This window comes from Chroicocephalus ridibundus, chromosome 16, assembly GCF_963924245.1.
Source record: "Chroicocephalus ridibundus chromosome 16, bChrRid1.1, whole genome shotgun sequence".
NCBI lineage: Eukaryota > Metazoa > Chordata > Aves > Charadriiformes > Laridae > Chroicocephalus > Chroicocephalus ridibundus.
The window spans coordinates 11,540,162-11,554,881 of NC_086299.1; positions in this window are offsets into that span (position 1 = coordinate 11,540,162).

Here is a 14,720-nt window from a genome sequence, read left to right on the forward strand (position 1 = left end):
AAGAGCTACTGCATGCACGGTCTCTTGTTGACTTTCCTCAAAGGCCTGTCGTTGCTCAGGACCCCACCTAAAATCATTTTCCTTTCCAGTCCCTTCATAGAGAGGTTTCGCAATCGGCCTATAACCTGGAATATGCATTCTCCAAAAACCCACAACACCTACCGAAAGTGAGAGGGGCCCTGGGGGGGCCTGGCCTGGGGGTTCTCTCCACTCTGCCCATCTCTGCCTTGCACTGGGGAGCCCCGAGCAGGACACAGCGGCGGGCAAGGAACACCTCCCTCCGCCTGCTGCCAGTGCCCCTCGCCTTGGCCTTCAGCGCTGCTTCCTGGCCTCCAAGCAGACTTGGTGCCGCTGGGCACCACCCTCTGGGCCGGGCCAAGCAGCCGCTTTTCCAGCCACGGCACAGCCCCTCCGCTGGTGTCACGCTCTGGCTGCACGGGCTTAGTCCTCCCCAGCGCAGGACCCTGCGCTCGCCCTTCTTCAACTCCATTTGGTCCCTCTGCCACCTGCTCTCTATGAACGGGAACCTTCAGTCAAAAGCCTTCATTCTGCCTTCATTCAGGACCTTCATTCTACCGGAGCTTCATTTGGGAACCCACGGAGCAGGATCAACAGCAGAGAAAGTGGCAGGGTCCTCCTCAGCCAGGGGCCATTGACGCAGCCCCAAGCCATTGATGCCTCGCCCTTTCCCCTGAGCGTGGGAGCTGGGAGGGAACACCCCATTGGCCAGTTTGGGTCACCTGACCTGCCCAGGCCTTCCCACGGCTGCCGGCCCTGCCCAGGGGAAACACGCCAGTCACCGCCCCTGCTGGCCACAGCAGGCAGCGTGGGCAAAAGGCTCTCCCTGAGCAGAGAGCTGGCTCTGCTGCGCCCCAGCCCAGGGCCGGTGGTTGCTTGCGTGCAGTCCTGAGGCACAGCTCCCTGTTGCAGTGGCCTCCCCAGCCCATCTGCCAGCTCCCCGGGCACTTGAGGGTGCAGCCCAGCAGGGCCCGGCAGGGACTTGGGCATCTGCCGTTTGCTGAAGTGTTGCCTGAGCTCCTCCTCTGCCAGCTGAGCCCAGCAGATCCTCTCGCCCCAAGGGAAGCTCTTCTCTGCTCGGGCCTTTTGCCCAGGTCTGCCGGGCCTGGTAATTCAGTAATTCAGACAGGCAGAGAGAGTTGGGGTTGTTCAGCCTGCAGAAGATGAGGCCCGGAGGAGACCTTATAGCAGTCTTCCAGTCCATGAAGGGGGCGTACAGGAAGGTTGGGGAGGCTGTCTTCATCAAGGCGTGTAATGATAGGACGAGGGGTAACGCTTTCCCCGGGGTAACTCCGGAAAATGGGGTAACCTCTTGTTGGAGGTGTCCCTGCCTAGGGCAGGGGCCTTTGAACTAGATGATCTTGAAGGTCCCTTCCAACCTGAACCATTCTATCATTCTATAAACCCCACCCACGGGACACAAAAACCCCTCAATATCCCCCATAGGAAACCCCAAAGGACCCATGGGATCCTCCCAAGTTGTATTGACCTCTACATGTCTACCTATGTGCTCCTTTGTGCTAGAATTGTGTGTTTTCTAGAGACTGCCAGCGGCATTACATTCTGTCTTATTGTATGGGGTTGAAAATGCAAATACTAAATGGGAAGACGATTAGGATTCTGTTGCAGTTCATGTATTTCCAACAAAACTTCCAATCCCGTGTATTCGTGGCATTTTTACTGGCATCGGTGGAAAGAGGTGGTTTGCATTTTGAGGTTCCATTCCGCTTTCTGGCTGGCTTTGCAAAACTGACTTAAGCATGTGAACTGAGGAGATGTGGGCCTTGAACCTGGTAGCGTTGCTGCTTCCAACCACTAGCTCTTGAGAGAGCTTCTGTTAAACACAAGTGTTTTTCGGGTACCAAGCTTCCAACGCGAGGCTGGCAAGAAGTTTTCTTTTCTAGCTAGGGTAGATGGTCATGGCAATAAAGCGTTACAATGAGCAGTATATGCTGATACTTGTTTGGAAAGCTTGCTTTCTCTGTCTGTTTTCCTGTTTCCCCAATGTCTCTTTCCCCTTCTTTGCTTTCATTTAAAAGCTTGGAGTCTTTTACAGACGGTGCCTAGTGCTGTGTCCATCTTTTATTTCCTCTCCTGTGTGGAAGTCCACAGAGCCCAGGGACGCCACGGCTCCGCCCCACGGCAACATGGACCGCGGGGACCCAGACCTCGGCCCCACAGAGGGGCTGTGGAGAGGCTCATGGCCCGGCCTGGTCCCCCCCACCCCTGTGATGTCATTATGGGGCACGTTCCAGAGCCACCGCACAGGCAGGGGTTCCACTATGATGTTGGAGGGAGGGCAAGGACTAAGTGCTGCAAGCACCCCAGAGAGAAGCATCTCCCACTGCCTCAGGCGTCGAGGTGGGCGACAGCTTGGCTCGCACCGCATACTCCTGCTCACCCAGGGAGAGGAAGATGAGCGCTGTGGCTTGCACCGCCTTCAGTGGGCTTTGCCCAGGAGGGAAGCTGGGCGATGGGCTCATCAGCGTGGACGGCATTGAATTCATTGCTCACAAGATGATCCTCTCTAGCTGCAGTCCGTACTTCAGGTGAGGGCTTGAAGGAGGAGGGGATGGGGCCAAACAGTATTTCCTGCTCTGTGCCACACTGTGCCTTCGTGTATCTCCAGCGCTTCCCTCGGCACTCCAACTCTCCTCCAGCAGTTCCCCCTAGTCCTGGTACCTCCCCAGACACCCAAATTCATCCATAAGCTAAGATGGAACAGCAGCGCTGGAAGTGGGGTCTGGCAAAGCCCCAGATACGGTGCAGGGCTGGGAGCGTGGCCAGCCTGGCTGGTCTGCTGCCAGGCGGGAGGTTTTTCTTCCCCACACACCGTTATTCTCTGCTCTTCTTGTTGAAGCGAGGTGCCTGCTCGCCCTGTGGCTCCTTATTAAAACAACCGGCTAGTAAAACATTCCTTCATCAAACTCCACGGCCTCCCAGCATGGCTACTGCTAGTGCCCAAATTGGTGCCCGGGGAAGGAGGCACAGGGGATAATGGGGTCAGGGTGTCACACAGCAAGGCCGCTTTCTTCCCCAGCACTGCTTTGTTTTTTTCAGGGCTTTGTTCTCCAGCAACTGGAGCAATGCCGAGAGGAAGGTCTATCAAATCCCCGGCACTTCCTCTGAAATGATGAGGCTCCTTATGGAATACGCCTACACCGGGACAGTGCCGCTCACGGATGACAACGTTGAAAGTTTGCTAATCGCGGCAGACCAGTTCAACGTCCTGGACATCGTCAGACTGTGCTGCGAGTTCTTAAAATCCCAGCTTTGCCTGGAAAATTGCATTGGCATCTGGAGATTCACCGGCTACTACTACTGTCCTGACCTACGAGAAGCAGCCCATGAGTTCATCCTGCATCACTTCGAGGAGGTGACCAAGGTGTCCACAGAGTTTGTGGCGCTCTCCTTCAATGAGCTGGAACGCCTGCTGGAGAAGGATGAGCTCCCTGTGAAAGAAGAGGCCGTGTTCGAGGCTGTTCTGAAATGGGTTGCTCAGGACCTGCAGAGCAGGAAGCAGCACGTTGTAGTCTTGCTGGGCAAGGAAGGGTGGAAGTGTGGACAGAAGGGATTTTTTTTCTTTAAATAAACTCAGCGTTACTGACAGTTAAGACTTTGCTTAAAACTTTTGAACTCACACGTGCGCACTGGTGTGAATTTGTAGTCCGTGTTCCCTGTACATCCACGTCCCTCATGCAAATCTGCAGGTGCCATTTCTATCAGTTTCACAGGAACTAGATTTTCATCAGTGTCCCGGAAGGCCCTATTGACCAGCTCTTTGAAGAGCTGGAAGTTTGCTTTCATGAAATTCAGGGTCCTGACTTTACTCTCCCCCCTGACGGCACTCGGCTCTGGGAGTCTCCTGGATTGCCTACAGCTCGCCGTGCTGCTTTTCCAGCAGCTGTCAGGGTGGCGGAAGTCCCCCAGCAGGACGAGAACCTGTGAGCGCGATGCCTGCTGCTGTAGCTGGAGCAAGAAGGCTTTGTCAATAGGCTCCCCTTGATCGGGCGGCCTGGAGTAGACACCAACCCCAAGGCTCCCTTTGTTGCCTGGCTCTCTAATTCTTACCTGTAAGCTTTCAACCTGCTCTTGGCTATTCTTCAGAGACAGCTCTTCACACTCTACCCGTTTCTTGACCCAGATGGCAGCCCCTCTGCCCCCTCTTCCTCCCCTGTTGCTGGCCGTGGACAGTCACACTCCAGTCATGGGATTTGCCCCACCAGGTTTCAGTAATGGCAATTAGGTGTCAGCTTTCCAGCAGCACGGCGGCTGCCAGCTCCTCCTGTTTGTTGCCCATGCTGCATGCATTGGTGTCGAGGCACTTTAGCTGGTCTGTCAGCCATGTCAGCTTCTTAGAGGAACACGCCTTAATTCCTTTGAGGTGGTCACTGGTGTTCCTCTATTTTCTCCTCCCCTCCTGACTCCTCCCCTTTTGGCTCCCCCCCATTACCTCAGGAGCCATTCCCCCATCTCTGGAAGACTTCGAGCGTCCTCCAGTGTTCGCAGCACGTGTCAGAGCAACAGGCTGAGGGCCCTCACTAGCGCCCCAACCCTCTGCCTTGGTGTGTTGTCCCACCGCCTGTCACGGGCAAGCCTGATATTGTCCCCCTCCCCTTTCAAGCCTAGTTTAAGGCTCTGTCAATGAGCTCTGCTCACTCGTGAGCAAAGACCCTCTTCTCCCTTTCAGAAAGGTGAATCCCATCTGACGCCAGCAAGCCTTGTGCCGTGCAGGCCACCCCATTCTGGACAACCCCAAAATTGTGTGGGTGACATCAGCCATGGAGCCACGTATGAATAGACTGTGTCCATCTATTTCTTCCCATGTTGCTGCCCACAACGGGAAGGAGAGAGGGGAAAATACCCTGTGGTTCAGATTTCCTTACCAACCCTCCCGAGGCCCTGAAGTCTCTTTTGGTGTCCCTTGGACTATGCGTTGCGGCACTTGGGAAGGTGGGCTGGGCAAGGAGGGGCTTCTCCATCCACCCTGGGCATGGACTTGCCTCCATTCACTCCTTTCCTTGAAGCTACTGTCTCAGCCTGGCAGGGGGAGGCTGCAGGATCCCCTTGGTCTTGTTGGTTTTTTTCTGGTGGCTCTTCCTGTTTCTGTCTCAGGGAGGACAGAGCATGATTCCACCTTGGAATATCTCTTTCTTGGACTCCCTGATGCTCCTTAACCTTTCTACTACCTGTCGTAGCCCTGTCACCAAGGTGAGCAGATCGTCCACCTGGTCACACCTCACGCTGCTGTTCTCACTGCTGCCCTCCGTTACGAGCCAAATTCCCTGGCAAGCCCTGCAGCCCAAGACCTGCATGACTTCACTGGAGCTCTGTCTGGGTTGCCACATCCATTCCGGTGAGTGCAGAGGACGTGGCTTTCTGCCAGGTGGATACGGTAGCTCTGCTCCTTCTGAGACTGTGATGACCACCAATGGAGCTCACCTTTTGAGCTGGTAGAGTGATGACGCCCTGCCATGCAGACGGTGCCACACCTTGCTTGCAGCGCTCCTGGTCACTTCTAGTCCCCAGGCTGTTTTTTATTGGTGTGGGGTAGCCGCTGTGGCTCTGTCAATGCCCACACCTTGTCAGCGTCTTCCACCAGAGCTGCTGCCTCCTGGTGGGTCTCTCCACTGCCCTGGCTTTTCCCTGCCTCGGGAGACCCCCCTGTGCATCAAGCTCTGCCGCTCCGCTGCGGATCGGGCCAGCGCACCTCGGCGACTGACTCCAGTAGCTGGCATGTAGCATTCTAGATTAGAGGAATATCATTTATCACAAGCAGATATGACGCTTCCCTATGTGAACTGCATTCAGGACCTTCAGTGAAAACCTGTTTCTGCGTTGATGATACAGGTGCCCCCAAACCAGCATGGACAAGACAAACGTTTATTATTTGGAAGCATCATCCTCTGTTCACAGAAACCATTTTGCCCTATGGACATTTATACACTTTCTGCTTTTTACGGCTGAGTCATTTTAGTTAACAAAAAATGAACAGTTTTTAAAAAGTGACAAGTCTTTTTCAAGTTTTATCTATTTTCTGGTAAAGTGTGATTCTCAAGTACTGTGTTAATTAAAACGTAAGCCAAAATGCTGCAGTTCAGAAAAATCACACAAAGTTTATTCTATAAAATTTCTATAGGCATTGTTTTGGAAATATTAGAATATGCAGTTACGTTAAATAGCTTACAACCAAGATTTATCAGAATCTCTTCTGACGCAAATGTAAAATTCATAAAATCTGAGGGGCTATTTTATCATTTTTTTCCTCTGTTTCTTAGGCATAAGCTTTATGACTGCTTTCGGGGTAAGTTGTTCATATTGTAATACTACTTCTAGTGCACGTTGCGTAGACAGACAGACAGCCTTCCTTTTCCCAAAGAAAGCTTATCCATGCTTTATGGTTTTATGTGTCGATCAGCAATGGCATGTTTTATTCTTTGGAAGCACTTTACACGCCACAAGGAAGCGAATCATTACTATTCAGGCTGAGGTGGGTTGCTGACGTGAGGGCATGTGAAGCATTCGCTGGTTCAGCGCAAAGTCCTCCCCCAGGCACACTGTCGCTGCCTTCAGCTTTATCCTGAACCTCACACCTTCGCTCAGAAAAGGAAGCTCGATTATTTCTACATGCTGCTGTAATTTGGACAGGAATCTACGCAACTAAAACTGGACGCAGACAGTGCCAGTCCTTTAAGACAGAAATACAATTAGTATTCTCATTTCCAGCCAACCTGAAGAGCTGGTGCTTTAAATGAAGTACTGTCTTCAGCGTCTTCAGCTATAAAATCAGTGACATGCATATGAATTTTTGAATTTAACCATTTTCAGTTGATTAATACCAGTTAGTACTGTCTGGTTTTCTCACCCAGACTGGAATTGCAGGAATGACTAACTGGACTCTAAAGAATATGTCCGTTTCAATTAGTCTGAATGAACAGTGTGTTTTAAAATAGTACCTCAAAACTGTGTGGTAAATTGGTTATTTTGATAGAGAATTAATAAAATACCAAGCCTAAGCAATTTGTATCTTGCACCAACACCACCTGACCTGCTCTGAATTTAGCTTAAACCAAAATAAACAAGATCTCAATTGCTGTTATTGCAAATGGACAAACCTCTGATGCCAAACCTCAAGGCGACATCTCTTCTCTGTAAGCGTGTCGTCTTTTTTTGTGGATACTGCTGTAACTGTACCCGCACAATTTATCAAGAGTTGTGATAGATTGTCCGTCTCAGGAGTTTTAAGCTTGGGAGCGTGTGTTTGTCTCACCCTACACGTATAACAGTCCAGGGGAACAGTCCAGAGCCTCATACAGGAAGACAAAATTGGTAGGTGTGACGGTTTCTTCTTATTTTATTATACTGGTATTTCAAAATAGAAATCCCAATTTTATAATACTGGCAAGAGCATACAAATGATAAACGAAGGCAATAGTTTACCATTTTTCCTGACTTTTGGCTTCATCGGTAATGCTGAACCAAGAGTGTCATGGAAGTACCAGCCTGAGATTCATTCTCGAGCCTGTCTTGAACCACTGACTGCAGGCTGCAAACGGAAACTTGCTGTGAATACAGGATCCTATTTAATTCTTATTTATGGTAAATATCTATCTGATGGCTCCAGAACTCACAGCCTTTAACAGGGATCTAGGAAAAAAGCTGTGCTGGCATTTACCTTGACTTGCTTACCAAGAAGCAGGTTGACCAGAGCCCAGATGAGGACCAGCGTGGCGGTAGGAGAAGCCTTGCAGGAAAGGCTGGCATCTGAAGGAGGCAGAGGGTTTCTGTTTAACACCTGCTTTGTGTAAAAGGAAGCCAATTTGGGTTAACCAGTTGCCTTCTTCACTAAGGAGCCATGCAGGTGGAGCTCACTGGAAGAAAGGGCCTTGTTCCTGCCATGCTTCTTCCACTGCTCGTGGAAGAAACAGATGAATCCTCGTTGTTTTCCCTCTGTAAGATGGATGACATTTTCAACGTAAAAAGGTTTCCAGTGCTCTTCGGTGTGTCAAGAGGAGGTATTTGTGTGAAGAAAGGTTCCAAGCTCTTTTTGTGCACCACAAGGCACGAAGCAGCATGTTTCCCACGAGATGGCACTATTGCCTTATGCACAGACAAAGCAGGTTTCAGCCTCAACTGCAGTTTTAAAAGCAGATTGCCAAAGTGAGGGTTGCAAACAAATGCATCGATTTGACAGATCCGAGCAGTTATCAACAGATCTCAAAGGGAGAATTAGCTTGCCGATTGATCTGTTAAAGGTCGCTGCCTGATAAGGATGTGAAAAATCCTGACATACGGATGATGAGATGAACATCACCATCAATCCATTATTGGAGAAACAGGTTTGGATTTGGGTTTTTTGGGGTCAATTTTTGGAAATCAATGTGGCTCTCTAAAGTGAGTGGTATTTCCCTGGTCATATTCTGACTGATCTTCTCAACAGGCTTTTCCTTTAAAAAAAACCCACCAGCAACCCCCAAACTGAAAATCGAGTTGAAAATTAACTACTTTTCACATGGGTCCGTTTTTTATGGTTCTTACCTCGTTCAAAAAAAATGTCATCTTGCAAAATTGTTGTATTCTGAGTAATTGTTCGGTTGCGATGGCTAGCTGGCAAGTTGCTCCACTATTCCCTTTCTCTGTGACTGAAAGAGGTGTTTTCCTAACAAATTCTGCAAAGTCTCTCAATCAGAAAGATAGTCCCTGCCTTTAGCTGCACCTTCTGCTGATTTTGTGATCAAAGACAGGGTCAATCGCATCGAACCACCAGGGTAGAGCTGGAAGGAGCCCCGGTGCCACAGCAAGTGCTTTGGATAATCACGTTCTTAATCTTACTAATTGCTGTTTGAAAAACAAGTTTCTTTTGTACCACGCTCTGTCTCTTGTCGCAGTCTTGTTCCAGAATTTCACTCCTCCGATGCTTGCAAATGTTCTTCTGATTCCCAGCCCAAATTTATTGACTTCCAGGCTATATCTCTTTGCTCTTCTGCCAGTATCATTCTTTACCTTCACAAGTCCTTGTTCCCTCCTTTGGTACTTGCCCCACTGAGGACAGCAATCATCTCTTCTCTTAGTTTTTGTTTCTCTAGGCTAAAAAAGCCAAATCTTTCCATCTCCTCTGAAGAGAGAGGCTCTTCATTCCCTTGATTATCCTGTTTGGGTGGCCCTGGGTATATTTCTGTTTCAATCCATCTGTCTTGAGCACAGATGACTAGAAAGAGAGCGCAATATTCAGGATAAGGCCTGACAAGAGCTTTGTATCATACATTTCTCAATTTCATCGCACCATCGTAGCATCTCTGTGGTAAGTGGCTCAATATCTGTGATCAATTAATAAGCTTTATTATCCTCAGTTGTTTCAACCTGATGAATCTTTTTCCTCTAGAACACCAATTCATCCCAACGCTTTTTTGCGGGCGCTTGATTTTCCCGCTCTAAATGCCTTTCGTACGGGTGGCACGGTTATTTTAGAAATGCTGAACTTTGGAACTCCACTTGCACACCTACCCTGACAGTGGTGTCTGTGCATGCCGTAATGCACCATGGCGTGTTCCTCTATGACTAAAGGTTACCACAGGGTAAGGCAAGGTAGCCTCGCGTTAAGTTGCCATAGCAGAGCTTAACAACCAATCTTACAGAGTTTTAGTAGCAATAAAAGAAACTGCCTGGAGCTTGATGGTACCCCAAAACCTCCCTGCCTCCCTCCCTGCCGGCGTGCTGCCCGCTCCCTGCCCAGGCTCTGCAGGCAGGGCAGAGGCCATTCCCAGCATGGCGTGGGCGTGCTGGGGAACCTCTCCTGCCCGCCCACGGCACACGGCACCACCGCTCACCCGAAAGTGGCAGCGCAGGAGCCAGTGGGCCAGGCGAAGATGAGGGCGATGCTGTCCTCACGGCTGCCAAGTCTTTTTTGGCCTTCATGTTAGCCTTTTTCGGCTCATTTGTGATTGTCTTTAGGCCATTGGAGTCTCTGAAAAAGATTCCAAAATATCCATTGCCTTTTCAGCTGATGCAGGAACCTTCTATAAATCAGGTCGCTAAGAAGGAAGAACAACGCCAAGGTAATTATTTCGTTCTACAGTTACCCAGCCATACCAAGCCTGTCTGTGCAAATTTCAGCAGACATCGGCTGAAAGGTCAGTGCTGAAGGGACATAAAGCGTTAAGGCCAATAATCTACCCCTTCAGAAAGGAAAGGTGAGCAGCACTGATGGTGCTAAAGGATCGGGCTACAATTTACGACTCCGAATTTTCAGCTGTTTCATGCTGGGCTTAGTGTAGGTGTTCTGTGTGTTATTTAAGATTGGTGGTCAGAAAAATAAGAGCATGTGTGGTCTCTCGAGAGCAAAAATCCCAGCAATTACACGACCGGGCCACGGCGGGAGCAGAGGCTGCAGCCCCCAAAACAAGATGGCCGCCGGGAGCTCCGTGCCGGGACTACAGCTCCCAGCGTGCCCCGGGGCGCCCCTTCCTGCCCTCTGACCCCCGCAGGAACCAGGGCCGCCTCCCCGGGGCTGCCCCGGCCCAGGCCCAGGGCCAGGCCCCGGAGCCCCGGTGGAGCCGGGAGGAGGAGGGCAGAGAGGGAGAGAGCAGGGGAGAGGGGTGGGAAGGCACAGAGGGAGAACAGGGAGAGCCGGGGAGAGCTGGGCAGGGAGCGGAGGGAGGAGAAATCCCGGTGAGGAATGGGCAGGGGGAGAGAACGGGAAAGAGATGGAGGGCAGGGGACAGGGTCAGGACGAGGAGGCGGAGAAGGACAGAAGAGCGACGGCCTCCAGGGCTGAGGTGGGGGAAGAGCAAAAGGGGACAGGGAGCGGGATGGAGGCCCAGAGGGAAGGCTGAGCCAGACAGGCAGGAAAGGGGACGGGCTGCAGGACAGCGAGGAAGATGAGGCCAGGAAGGTGGACAGAGCGATAGAGAAGGACAGGGAGCGGGGGAGAGAGATGCAGAGAAAGAAAAAAATAGCAACGGGCTATAGGAGAGACAGGGAGCCAGAGAGAGAAAGACAAATACAGAAAGACAAAAACAGGCTGTGTGGCAGAGAGGGAGGAAGGAAAAACATAAGGTCAGGGAGCCGTCCAGAGAAAGAAAGAGAAAGAAAAAGTAGTGATGGGCTAGAGACAGAGAGGGAGGAATTAAAAGATGGGGGCAGGGAGCGAGACAGAGAGCGATGAGGAGGGACCACAAATAGCAATCACGGGCAACTGACTCCATTTCTTGAGCACCCCCCAGCAGCCTCAAGGAATTACCAGGCGCCTCAAGGAATGCGCTGCCGGCAAAAGCCCTTCCCTGGGCTCAGTCCTGCTGCCTAAAATTGGTGATGAACGTCGCCCTGCAGAGTGGCCAGGACTGTGGGGAAAAAGCCCAGCTCGGGGCGGCGGGGGGAATCACTCAGCCGGTTTTTTGTTTGTTTGCTTATTGGTTTTGCTTTTTAAAATACTACCACTTAAGCTCTAAATACAACCTGTAAGGAGAAAGGAACCAGGCGTACTAGGATGGGCACATTAGAGCCCAAACCCATCCAACAGCCACACAAAGCACCGCTGGCTCCCGCTGCGCACACTCCACCGCCTGCTTGCAGGTACAGGCAGCCGCCCTGGGCCTGGAGCGCTCCCCAGGAGCGGCCCCGCCAGGCAGCTCTAAAAATCATACTGCCTGCAAAAACTTGAGCACAGCTTAATTCTGGGCAATTTTCCCTCTTTTTAGGCCTGCTGGTTAAAGACTCATCTGTTGAGACATGGCTCAGGACCACGCCAGGGCCAACAGCGCTGCTTTCTGCACCCCGTGGCGACGATGGGCAGAGGGACACGTTCCCAGATCGTGGGACGAGGTACATGTGCGGGGTGTCAGGGTCACCCCTGCCTGTTTTTTCCCAGTGAAGCCCCAGCCAGTGCCAGCCCCGAGCTGCAGCCCCGGGGCCGAGGCTCAAGGCGCTGGGCGTTTCTGTGGGCGCTGCACCCTGCCGTTGGCTGCCCTGGGCTTCCCCCGTTGTCTCCGGCTCTGCTTTCTGCCAGCGCCAGGGGCAGCGCAGAACAGCTTGCTGCTCCCCAGAGCTGTCCTGACCCATGTCTGCAGCTCGTGTGTGGTGTCCACGTCACACAGACGATTTGGGGGTGGCACCCTGGGAATGGGGGCCAAGCAAACCCCATCCCTCCCCTTGGGACTTCATCCCCAAGAAGAACTCAGTGCAGATGTACCGTGTGCTGGAGAGCATCCTGCAGGGAGGTGGCAGCTGTTTGCAGAGCAACGCTGAGACCCGCCTGTTAGCAAAGGCACCTGGTGGCTGCAGAGCAGGCCAGGTGAGCTGGTTCTCTTGGAGGCCACCACAGCAGCCTTCCTCTGTCCCTGGTTTTGGTGAGATGTGGAGCAGTGCAGAGATTTTTTCCAGTGCCCCTGTGAGAGATCTTGCTCCCAGGATGCACCTGGGACAGTGTCAAATGCCTTGCCTGAGTCCAGTCAGATGACGTCAGCTGCTCTTCCCTTATCCACCAACACTGTAACCCCGTTGTAGAAGGCCACCAGATTTGTCAGGCACCGTATGCCTTTAGTGAAGCCACGTTGGCTGTCAGCAATCACCTCCCTATTTTCCGTGTGCCTTAGCAGAGTTTCCAGGAAGATCTGCTCCGTGATCTTGCCGGGCACCGAGGTGAGACTGACCAGCCTGTCTGTGGAGGAAAACCGATTGCCTTTAGGCACAGGAACGAATGTATGGAAGGTTCCAGGCGCAAGACTCCCCTTTTCATCTGTATGGCCCTGAGAGCTCTATCGGCATTGCCATTCCCCAGCCCCTGGAGAGCGTGTGAGCTTGTCAATAGGTTTGCTCTCCAGGCATAGCCAGGGATCTCCTTTAGACTAGTGACAAACCCGTCTTGGTGGAAGGGTGGTATCCTTCCTTTCCTCAGTGAAAATGGGAAACACAGATGCCCGTCCCAGTACCGATGAGAATTCACTGGGACAGATTCCCAGGAGGGTGTTTCTGGCCGAGGATGGGCTTTTAGTGCATATCCAACAGTGGGGCTTGTTTTCCTCTGCTGCTGTAGTTTGGACTGTGGCGACGGGCGGCTTACGGAATGAATACGTCTAATCCATATTCCCCCACAGGCTTATGAACAAGGCTACCATATGACAACTTGGGCTTCCAAATGACTATTAACAGGAAAAACAGGCACCAATAGCAAAATTAATGATCCCTTTTATAGAGAGGACAGCACACGCAAAAGGCATTTAAAGATCTAAAGCAAGCAGTTGTGGAAGCTCCCTCCTTAGCCCGGCCAGACCACAACGAGCCTTTTATATTTATATTTCTGCTCTGCCAAAAGGGAATTGAAAGAATTCATGTCCCTTTGGTTAATTCAAACTAGATGACCAACTTAAGAGGGGAGGTAGCACTTTAGCTGCAACCGATTCTGCCCTACTTGTGAAGGTAAGCTCAAGTCCCCAGAACGTCTGTGATCCATATTCTAGCACGGCCAGTTTTGTTTCCATTTAAACGGAAAGCCCTGAGCAGCTGAGAAGTCTGGTTGTCGATGCTCCAAGAAATAGACACAGATGGCGGGCTCTCTTCCGTGTTCGGTCACTCTTGAGCACTAGCAGCATCGGGTGAATGGTTTTTAGGTGACGGCTCTGAAAGCCATGGCGCAGAGCGTTCATGCTTTAGCCAAGGGTTCTGTTGCAGGGCAGGCTGCTCTGACTTCAGGATCTGGTTTGTGCAGGTGAGACTTCGCTGTGGTTTGTTTTCTCCAGAGATCTCTTGGTTTTGTAGCCTAATGGAAGCAAACGCAGCTTAAGCTAGATCAGGAGAGAACCTTGTGCGTTAGCAGGCGCTCCTTTAGCGACTTTTGAGACCAATTTGCTGTTGGCATTCAACCTTTTTTACAAAAACAAAGAATATTTTGCTGCTTGTGTTTGATTATCAACCTGAAGATTTCTTGAAAAGTCCTGTTAGTATGTTGAGACGATAACAGCGTGCTGTTCCATATAGAATTTTGCATTTCTATCTGCAAAAGCATTCTCTGGAGTGCTATGTAATTACAAATTAATCTCCATTCTTACAAACTGGCTGATTTTTTTTCTGTGTTTATGTTGTTACAGAATACAGAGATGACAATGCCCTGATTGCTAAGAACTCTTCGGTACTTGTTAGAAGAATCCCTGTTGGAGGAGTTCAAGCTGCCGGCAAAACGTCTGCTGTGTGAGTGTCCATAAAGCATTGAACTCTTTGTTAGGGGTTTCAACGTGTGAACTTTTTAAATGGATATCAGTTTACGGAGGCATTCCGATTGTATCTCTCTTGTGAAAGCTGCAGTAAATGTTTGTCGTCGTGGGGGAGATGTTACTGTATCTGTCCCAAAGTAGGCGGACATTTTTAGGCCTGCCGGGAGATGGGGTTCCAACTCCATCAATGGTAACTTTTAAGAGGAGTCTACTGGGTTTGTTCTTGGGCTTGGCTCTTCTGAGACCCAAGTTGTCGATCCTGTTTCCTCTCCGTGGAGAGATCCTGTTTCCTCTCCGTGGAGAGATCCCGTATTATATGCGTTTGCTTTTATTGCTTTCATAGGAACGATGGATAGCCATTGTAGTGTAAACTCATCATTTGTTTCCATCTCAGAGGAGATGCCTTCAGGCCCTCCCTCGTAATTCTGGACACGGCAGCGTTGTGCTTATAAACATGGCCTTGCTTTGGGGGTGAACTTATGTATTTAAATACGTGTG